Source organism: Selaginella moellendorffii, unplaced genomic scaffold (assembly GCF_000143415.4).
Source record: "Selaginella moellendorffii unplaced genomic scaffold, v1.0 SELMOscaffold_12, whole genome shotgun sequence".
In the NCBI taxonomy this organism is placed as follows: domain Eukaryota; kingdom Viridiplantae; phylum Streptophyta; class Lycopodiopsida; order Selaginellales; family Selaginellaceae; genus Selaginella; species Selaginella moellendorffii.
In genome coordinates this window covers 410252-421165 of record NW_003314273.1, presented here as the reverse complement: position 1 = coordinate 421165, position 10914 = coordinate 410252, and the positions used below count along the sequence as shown (strand labels likewise).

General features: G+C 42.1%; 1 long non-coding RNA gene across 1 annotated transcript; it reads right to left on the bottom strand.

The window, feature by feature from the left end:
- Positions 1-2983: 2983 nt before the first annotated feature.
- Positions 2984-3477, bottom strand: LOC112346174. The gene is made up of 3 exons (XR_002992322.1): positions 3273-3477; positions 3147-3214; positions 2984-3081 (listed from the first exon to the last, which is right to left on the bottom strand). It is a non-coding gene; the product is annotated as an uncharacterized LOC112346174 (long non-coding RNA).
- Between the last annotated feature and the right edge of the window lie 7437 nt (positions 3478-10914).

The following is a 10914-nucleotide window of genomic DNA, read 5'->3' as shown; positions in this document are numbered from 1 at the left end:
TCGACCTTTATCGCAGAAGAGAGAGTGTCCAAAAGTACTGGTTAACAAGTATTTTTTGATACATGAAGCCACATTTATGATATTTTACAATATATGCCCAATGTACATGATAGAATGATGCTAACTAGGCATAATTATACTAATTGTGAAATTTTGGAATTTGGTGAATTTGGTGAATATAAAGTTCTACTTAGACTTTTAATATAGAAAAATACACTAAGAATATTAGGAAATCCTCTTGATTAGAACTTTGGACACATCTAGAAAGATTGTTGTTGAGAAGAAACAAATTAATATCCTTGCAAGGACTTTATATTGCCAAAGTAACTTAGTGTTCTGGAGATTCTAGCATCTTTGCCAAGCTCTTCTAGTCAAGCTGGGCAGACTCACTAGTCTATCGGTATTTAAAAGTGCCCTTATAATAAAGTTGGTTGGGCTCACTAGTCCTTCAGGGGTTTTTTTTCTAAAATCTAAGAGCACTCGATTCCTCATGAAAGTCAAGAGTCTATAATAGAAGTATGTGATTTTTAACTCTATAACTTTCTTCTAGCCAATTCACCAAATTCACCTAGGTGTTAGGACCAAACATTACACAATACATACAATATTGAACACATACCATCTACAAGATCTCTTCTAGTTATGATGTCTATAGGCAAAAATTTAAAACTATAGTTGAAATATAAAGAACAAAGAAGCAATTAAAAACACAAAGGCTTTGATTTTCTTACTTTCCCAAACATTTCAATCAGCAATGTTAATCTAACTTTTCTTTGATCCCTTGGGCAGTTTTCCACCATAAAGGATCAAAGAACAATAGTAATATTGATAGGAGAGGGAGAGAAAATACAAAAGAAAGCCTTAGGAAAAGTAAAGAATAATTGAGTAAGTGAGTGTTGTGATGGAAAATAATATTGGCATTGCTGATTATGTCGGTGTTAAGGAGGACAAACCTCTACATAGCCATGATAATTAACATCATAGTAGGGAATTTTTAATCTTTAGGCAGCAGTGCTTCTTTGTACTCACTCATGTTGGTGTTGTTGGAGTTTTTGCTTCACATAAATATCCTATTTAAATACTATGATTTATTAAGAATTAAAAAACTATATCTTTAATCTAATTTTAAATCCATTTTATTTATTTAAAATATATAATTTTTATTACTTTTATTGTAAAAATTACTATAAAGTTTTTGACATTAATTGGTATATTGAGAATTTTAAAATATCATTATTTTAATATTTTTAAGATAAAATATATATTATTATCAGCTAATGCAATTGTAAAAAATTTAGTAGTTGTATACCAGTCTGGTGTTATACTTTTAGAATACCTTTATATTGTGTGTGTGTGTGTGTAGCTAAATATATATTAAATTATAATATTTTCTCAAGAAACATAAAATAGTGAAACTAATAAAACTTTATTACCCATAAAAATTTGCTTTAAATATTAGCTTTTTTTATTTCATAGATTTTAAGAACCCATAAAAATATAAACTTGCAACATAATAACTAAATAAAGCAAAATGTCAAAGGCCAAATGTAAAGAGTAAAAATAATCAATTAATAATCAAATTTCTACTTGGATTACAATTCTCAATTTAATCAGTATTTAGTAGGAACTTTTATTTATAATAACCAAACGAAGACAAGTGTTTCTACTTATCAATTTCCTATACAAGAGTATCTAAAAGAGTGCTTGTGTGTGGAGGCTGGTAAAATGTTGCAATGCTGATCTATCTATCAAACTGCAAGAAATTGCAGAGGTGAAGGGAAGTCTCTTGCCAATTGTTACAAATGCGATGGCCTTTAGACTCTTGTTCACGATTTGAAGCTTTCTTTGATGCTCACGAACAGCAATCTTACAAGTTTGATTGGTGGCGATGTGCAGAAATTTAGTTTTTTTCCCATACAATGGTAACAACTTTGACTGTCTGGAAGGAGGTGGGCAAGCCTTTTCCCTTTTCATCCGCTTATGACCTTCTAGACCAAGTCAAATGGCTTTATACCATATGGAACAACTGGAGGTGCGTACATATTAGCTCCTGAGTTCTTGCTCTAACGTGGTGTCGTGGTGTCTAGAAAGTCGAACACCTTCGCTATCACCATCGTTACCCCACAGTCCAGCAGGAGATTTAAGGCAAAGCGTCCTTTATCAACGTGCACGTCTTCAAAGGCTTTGGAATTCTTCTAGTCTCATGTGATTTTGCTTTTTCCCAGAACCACTGGAGGTTCTTGTTAATAGTATGACTCTCATCATTGTTTTTTCTTGTTTCGTTCTTTTTATTTCACAGGTGGAGTTGCTAAACTCCCAGTGGATTGAAGATCGTTCATTTGGTCGGGTCGGTTCAAATTTACATGCTATGTGATGGTAATGCCTCTGGAGCAAACTATGTAAGATCTTATTTTCCTGAGCTGGATTTGTTTTTCCATTTTCTAATCACGGGGACAAACTGATCAGGAATCCTTGCAAACGTACAAGAAGATCCACGATGTTAGAGACAAGTCTACAGATTGCAAATACTCGGCCTACATGGTAAAGTTCACGAGTTTTTCGGGGGATGCCTTGCCAAGCGGCCGCGCCGCCAAGCCCTAGCGTGCTCTAGGTATCATCTTGTTGCTAGGATCCTAAACGGATCTCGGACCTTTCAGAGATTCAAACATTATAAATTTGAACATTAAATCATCGTTTTTACAGCTAAATCAAAGAAAATGATATGAAAAAAACTATCACGAGTCTGAACTATTCTGCTGCTCGATCAAACTTGTCACTGCTCTTTAGCTGCTTCCACTTTTCTTTTTGAAGCTGCTGCCCCTACTCTGCTGGGCGAACTTAAAACTTCGATTTTTCAACCTGCTGCCCCTGCTTGGTTTAAGAGCTCCACCCTCATTTACATATTCTTCTGGCGGACTCTTATGATCTGGACCAAGTTGGCAGTCAGACTATTTTCCAAATAGAAAAGAAACATAATCTCTCAAGGTTATTTACTCACAAGTTGGCCAGAATAAGCAGCTCCTTAGCGTAGTCTCTGAGATGTTTTATTTATTTAGTCTCGAAGAGACGGCCTCCAACGATCTGGACCAAGTTGGAGCTCAGAAGATATTCCACCAGAGGAGAAAATTAAAAAACAAAAAAAATACCATAGGATTTGTTGCTGATACTAAAGGAGCTACCATCACAATTTGTGTGTCGCTGCAGCTTGCTTCTTCTGTTTAACAACACGGATGAAATGAATGGAAGAGGAAAAAGCGAATGACTCTACGTACCCTCAGTCCACATTTCTTGATTGTAAAGGTGGCCATTGAACCTCTGAATCGCTTTGCACCAGCTTCCACGTTCCATGAAACTCGTCCGATCTTCTGTCTTTATGACTGTTGCTTCGTCTTAGAGTTCGCTCCAGCTCTTGTAGTCTCCGCATGTCAGGGGCGAACATCAGCCGTTTTTCAGTCTTTGTGAAGCCGAACCTCTGGCTCCGCCGCCACAAGCAGTTTCTTCGAGTTCGAGATCATCTTGCCATCATCATCTTCTATCATCCAAGCACCTGTAAGAGTGATACTGGACAGCATTGAAGCTCTCGTCCCATTTCCGTCAACTAGAGAGCTTTGTCTTTGATCCGTCTTGGCATCTCATCTTCTCCTTCATCTCGCTGTTCTCACGCCAACGTTTGATGGACTCTTCTCCACTCGGACTGCTCCGATCTCGGCCACTGTCTCGGCGAGCTCCGCTTGAGAAGCCCAGATCTTGACAAAATTATCTGCTATCTCCCGATTGATCAAGATATCTCCGAAACTTTGGAGTCGAGGGAGGATATCTCCTCGAAGAGGTTGATCTTCTCTTGACTTAGAAGTGTGGAGACTGGTCTCTGGCGCTTTGGAGGCTTGCTACTGCTTCCCTGCGCTGCTCGAGCTGTCAGTACTTGGCTTGCACCTCTGTTCTGTATTTGACTCTCGAGAGCTGGTTACTTCTTGAACTTCCATTCTCGTTTCTTCGACATGCTTAGAACCTCTGGCAGTTAGGGAATGCTTCCGCCACTTCAGGCCTTGATCGTGCTGAGAAGCTTGAGCGGAAGCATGCAAAAACACAGCTTCCTGCGAAGCAGATGCTCCTTCTTGTCGCATGTAGCGTCCATCTGATCCGTCAAACCTCTGGAGCGCGGCGCTCCATGTGCTCTCACATCGGTTCTCCTCGGCTTGTCTTCTTCATCCTTCAGAGCTCCTCGCCCAAAGCTTTGCTGTGCATCTGGCACGTCGCTCTCTCCTCCAGCGCCTCAAGTCCCGTGATCCTCTCCATCAGCTGCCAGTTACTTGCTTCTCCAGCCTCGCCTTTGCGCTTCCAAACTCCGCCATCACGTGCTCTCGCCGAGAGCTCCACCTCGTGCAGCGGATTCGACTCCGTCAGCCATTATCCCCTGGGGCTTCTCCTTCAAGAACTCCTGTCCGAACACTTCCCTCATTCCACCAGATGACAGAGAACGTCTAGCGTAGTCTGTCTTATAGTCTCCACAGCCATCCGAAACCCCAGTCACGAGCAGCTTCAGCTATATCGTCTTTTCGCCATCTTGCAGCCATCTGACACTGGTTTACGTCGTTCCTCGCTACTATCATGGACAGCCTTACCGCAGCAGGCGCTCCTGAATCATCTCCATCCACTGGAAAGCCGATAAGATAGATTCGTCCTTGCTCCAGACACTGTAGAGTGTAGCCCAACTTGATCCATTGATCCTCTCTTGACTTAGAAGAGTATGGAGGCGGTTTAGATGCGGAAGTTTGATGGACTCTGCTGCACTTCCAGCCGACTGCTCTGCCTGGAGCCTCGTCAACCACCACTTTCGACTCTCCATCTCGGCCACCATCTTCCGAAACTTTCAATTCCAGTCGTTGATCTTCCCTCGACTTAGAGTGTGGAGACTGGTCTTTAGCTCAGACTTGACGCTTTAGTGACCTGCTACTGTGGTGCTCGACTTGCTTGGATATTTGGCCACAGCTCCGAGTTTTCCCGCTCCAACTTTTGGATTTGATTTCCCTTGAAGCAATCTGACACTGAGTTCTTTGCTGATACTTTCATCCGAGCAGCTGTACGAGCATTCCTGGACAGCCCTGACCCGTTTTCAAAGTCTCCATCAACTAGAGAGCTCTACCAGATGACAGAGAACGTCGAGTGTAGTCTGTCTTATAGTCTCTGCAGCCCTCTCTGTGAATCCGAATACCCCCACCGTCACGAGCAGCTTCAGCTATATCATATTCTCGCTATCACCATCTCGTTGCAGTCGTTCCCTTGCTACTATTCCTTCAAGCTGTGAACATTATACCGCAGCAGTATCTCCTGTCTCATCTCCGTCGACTGGAAAGCTGATAAGATAGATCCCTCCTAGCTCCAGACACTGTAGAGTGTAGTCAAACTTGATCCATTGATCTTCTCTTGACTTAGAAGAGTGTGGAGGCTGGTCGCTGGCCTGTTTAGACGCCTGAAGTGTGATGGACTTCTCCGCCTGGAGCCCTGAGACACGGTTGTCACGCACTGCTTTCACGTCTTGGACAGTTGCAAATCTTTGGAGTCGAGTCCTCGAGAAGGTCGATCTTCTCTCGACTTAACTGGTCTATAGCTTTAGTGGCCTCCTCCTGTGCTGCTCAACTTGCTTGGAGATCCAACTTCTGGATTTGACTCTTGAGAGTTGGCTTCTCCGATGCTAGAGTCCGAGCACTGGCCTCCAGTTGACCAATCCTTGCAGCCAACTTCTCGAGCTCGGAGCCAACTTCATTTCTCGTTTCTTCGACGTGCTTAGAACAGTTTGCTCGTGTTCTCTTCTCAGGTAAACCCAGGGTCTGGTCGTCTTAGAGTTCGCTCCAGCCCGGCCGATCATCTTCTGGCCATCATGGTTCCGACAAAACAAACACTCATCGTTCACTTCAGCTCTCTACAACAAACACAGAAGTTATTAGCAAACGGCCATCTGGAATCTGGAAGGTATATCAAACTTACCTGTCTCCTCTTGAATTCGGCAACAAAATCTCTCCCCGCACGATCATATAGTTCTTTTGCCTCCTTCACGAAGACCACCTCGCCGGACTGAAGCTTCTTCCACGGTTTCCTCTCACTCGGGATCCTATCCAGCATTTTCTGGAGCCTCATCATCTTCCGCGCTCGCTTGATCCTCTCTCGGTCGCTGGATTTGCCGTTGAGCTCCTCGTAAAGCTGCTCGGTGAGTCTGATCAGAATCCGGAGCGCGCTAACACTCCAAGACTTTTCCTCGTGCTTCTCCTCTTCTGTTTCCTCGCGCTTTTCCTCTTCCAAGCTGCAGATCTTCTTCTCGGTTTTTCCCCTCTGGTTTAGCCACCGGTTTGCCTTGTGGAAAGCTTCGAGATACGCGAACTCAACATAGCCCCCTCGGCCATCGCTAAGATGGGTTTCACTCCGCCGTCGGGTGCTGTCGGGAAGAATGTCCTCCGCTGAGGAAGAGAAGCGAACCATCTTCGGCCTGGAACCTGCAAGTCCAGAAGGCCATCGTGAGTCACAGTAGAAGAAGAATGAGAGAAGCAAAAGGAACCATACCTGGACGACGACCCCCGGCTGGCAGTAGAATTGGCTTGGGTCGCTGCTCCTCCTGCTTGGGCTTGTCATTCTCCTGCTGCTTCATCTTCTCTTGATCGTCTTCCCGTTCCAGAGGCTGCTTGATCGGCTTGATCATCTGCTCCTCCTCTTGTTCCAGCTGCTGCTTGATCGGCTTGATCATCTGCTCCTCCTCTTGTTCCAGCTGCTGCTTCATCGGCTTCATCCGCTGCTCCTCCTCCTGTTCCTGCTCTTGCTTCATCGGCTTGATCGGCTTGATCGGCTGATTCGGCTGATTCTTCTCCTCTCGTTCCAGCTGCGGCTGCTCCTTGTGACCTTGCTCCTGTTTCACCTCGCGCCTGAGTTCCTTCGTCTCATGGGCTTCTTTCTCCTGCTCCTCCTCGCTCAGCTGCTCAGCTTTCTTCTCTTGCTCCTCCTCCTTCAGCTGCTTCTCGGCTTCCTTTTCCTCCTCTTCTTCCAGCTTCATCGGCTTCATCTGATCGGCTTCTTTCTCCTCCTCGTTCACCTGCTCGGCTTTCTTCTCTTCCTTCAGCTGCTCCGCTTTCTTCTCTTGATTCTCCTCTTCGTCCTCCTTCTCTTGTTCCGGCTTGATCGGCTTGATCGGCTCCTTGTGCCCTCGCTCCTGTCGTATCGCTTCTAAGACGATTTTCACCTCGTGCCTGAGTTCCTTCAACTTCAAGGCGGCGGCGTCCATGGCTTCTCCCGAGACGGCCTCACAGACACGATCTTGGACCTTCAGCTTCGAGGCCGCCGCGTCCATGGCTTCCGGGTGGACCTTGTTGTCGCCCTTGTGCGCCTTTTTTGGTCGAAAGAGAGACCACAAACCTGTGACGCATCCACTGCGCTCCTGCTCTGTTCGCGCCATAGCTTGCCCTTTGCAAAATGCCTTTAATGCCCTAACCCTTACTTAATGTATTTCACTTTAATGCGTTCGTTTACATTTCTCGGCAGTGACTTAGGCAGCGCCCTGGCTCTTGAAACTCAGGCACGCTGGAACCAGCTCACAGGCTGCATCCCAGAAGATGTTTACACATTCCCATCTCTCAATATCTAGACTTGAGTCTGGAACAAGTCCCTGGAGCTGGTTTCTAATGCTTCCAGCTTGAGAGTGCTCATCAAACCAGCTACTGGATACCATCTGACCTCAGTAAACTTTCCAGAAGAAAACAAAGAAACGAGATGGTAGCTATAGTAAGTACAGTCTTTATGTGCTTTCTTTGTTGGTGAATGTTAAGATGCTTACCCTAGATGTGCCATTCTTAACATGCAAACTTCCTGACATGACAAAACTTCAAGAACATTGAATTCACAAGGTAAGTGCTCTCTATCATTCTCCTTAAAGCTTATGCTTTACATCATGCAGGAAAATGCAAGTAAATTTTGGTCATGTTTGCTGTTGAGCTGCATCTTGTTACCAAGCACACATACTTCTGCCACCAATTTGCTTTTTGAAACTGTTGTATGACATTGAATTTAGCAAACACAAAACTTTTTATTTGTTCTTTTTTAGATACAACATCTTATGAGTCCATTCTGAGTTCATCGTCAAGCTCAGGTGGTTCAGAGGAAGGAGGAGAAGCTGTTTTTAGTGATGGAGAGCATGTGGAGTTCAAGGACAATATTAGGGATGATGCTATTGCTTATATGGTGGAAGAATCGTCATCAGATGGAGATCAAGATGCAGAGAAACTTATTTTCGGTCTCAAGGAGATATTTGATTTCAGCCATATCCCACTAAAGGAGCAATCTTGAATTCTGAATAAAGAAGAACAGTATTTTTATGTATTACAAACAATGCTTTATGAGGGATGCAAGTTGTCTAGCTTCCCAACTTCAACAACTTTAAATAATACACTGTTATGACCCAGCACTAAATAACAAAGACAAAGATGTTTAACCTTGCATAAACTATGTTATGCCTTCTCTTGAGGTTCCTTTAATTATTCTACATATAGTTGAGTTATCAAATAGTGATTAAAAGTCTCTTCCTTTAATCAGAATAGTCTTTTTTGTCATCTTTACTTTGCAAATTTTGCAACTTTTTAGTATTCAACTTAATGCTAATAAAAGATTAACTATTCTTTTTTCTTTATTACTTATTCTTCAATTGTGAATAATCAATTTTATAATATCCAAGTTCACCACAATGATGACATAAATTGGTGATGATCATAAATTTGGAATCTAACTTGCCACAACACTTGATACAATCCTTTCTACTAAGCAAAGAGCCCTTTAGGTAAATTATATACTATAAATTTGGAAAAATAAACAAATACCAATCATCCACTTTATACTTCAGATATGGATAATAATGAGAATTGTAACATTGCTATTGTCTCATTTATATGCGGTAGAAATGTTTAACAAACTTCGCTCCAAGTAGTTATAAGTAACCAAAAAGAACGACTTGAGAGATGATCCATAGAGGTTCAAATATAAAAGGAAAAGGCCCATGAAAAAGAGTGCATCCCCTTTTCTAATCAGTTAAGGGTCTTGGGATATTTGGGGTTAAGTGTCCTTGGGTTTAAATAATATTGGGTTGGGTGGTGACCTCCCGGATAATCCAAATTCAAAAGTTTACAATAGTGCAAGAATGGTAATCAAATATTAATCCCAGGTCCTAGCAACTTATAGCAATTTTAAAAGTAAACTCAACTCTATTGGTAATGTTATATCATGACCATATATAATACTTTATATGGTAAAACACCCTATACCCCTATGATATACACATATTAAAGACATGAAAAATAACAATCCTAATCTCAATATTAAAAATTCTTATACATTGTGATCATCTTTTTAAAGGTCCAATTAGCTATTTCACCAAATCATTCATTTGAGGATGATAAACACTTGTGAAAATGTAATATATCCTTAATTATCCAAGTTCACCACAATGATGACATAAATTGGTGATGATCATAAATTTGGAATCTAATTTGCCACAACACTTGATACAATACTTGATAATTGATACAACACTTGATACAAGGGTGAAAGCACAAAGCGTGTGTTCCTGATAGTGGGTAGGTTGGGCATAGCCAACCAACTTGAGGCATAATCTAGTTCTTGTTTGCGTGCTTATCTTTGTTCTACATCCGGCTTATGTCTAAGCCCAAGTTCCATACCATGCTAGTTGGTAGAATACCCATATCCTCGCGTTAGGCCACCAGTATGTTGAAATAGCACCAAACATCATTTGACTCCGTTTTGCATGTTGGTCTTGGCATAGGGATGTTGGTTGCTTTAGGACTATTCCAAGTCACTTTGGCTTCTATCCTTTCGCTCTTTAGGCTGTATGCTCAGAAGTTGCACTGTGGTCCGGTTCCATCACTCTTTGGCTCCACATTTAGGAGTTTGGCATTGTTCCTTCGTTCAGTGGCCCAAGGCCTTGAACCTTTGTGGCATGTGACACGTGGCATCTGTCACGTGGCACAAAGAGGGTTTAGGTTTCGCTTCGTGGTGTTATCCTATGGTAAATCACCATAGGATAAGGGTTAAAACTACGTGCGTTACATTTGGTATTAGAGGATGAGTCTCGGCGAGTACTATCCAATGAGATTGGGCAACTAATCTCATTGCATACACAGAGATGAAAATGATGATCCGAGTGGGTACATGTTTGGGTGCAAAGGCTTTGCAATTATTCTTGGTATAGACTTGGTTACCTTGTTGTACCTTATTATGTGAGCTTGCTCTTGGGCTCATAAGATGGATTTGAGTTGTTCCGGTTGCACGAGTTTGAGCTTGGGCTCGTGAGTGAGGCACATTAGCAACTCAAGGTTTACACTTTGAGTTGGCAAGATTAATATTAGCTTATCGGTGGTTCCATGAGTTGTTCCATGTACCATGAGTTTAAGCAAACCTTCTCTGGGTTTGTTATGAGTGGCAAATAGGTTGGTCCGTAGGTATTTAGCATGGCACTAATAAATCCTTTCTAGGCAAGACTACAAGTGGATCAATCAAGACTGTAGGGATTAGTCTATTGATTCAAGTAGTTATTGCTGTGCTCTTTCATAAACTTTTCTTGGATTGGACTAAAGACAGTGCGAAAACAAGCTTGAGGTGTAGTAAAAAATGAAACCGAAAAAAGAGTCCGCAGGGACGAAGGATCAAGCACATAAATCATCTTCTCTTTTAGAGAGATGATTTGCAACAAGGTGTGACTCATTGCTTGTGTTCATGGTATGCAATCAAGAGTCCCTATCTTGGTGCATATTGGAAATGATGGTCTTATAAATAATGAGTTGTGGGATGGATAGCGGTGAAGCGTTATACCATTTTGTCTAAATTTGCTATTGGAAGACTTGGGTTGCAATGCTCAATTCTTTTCTA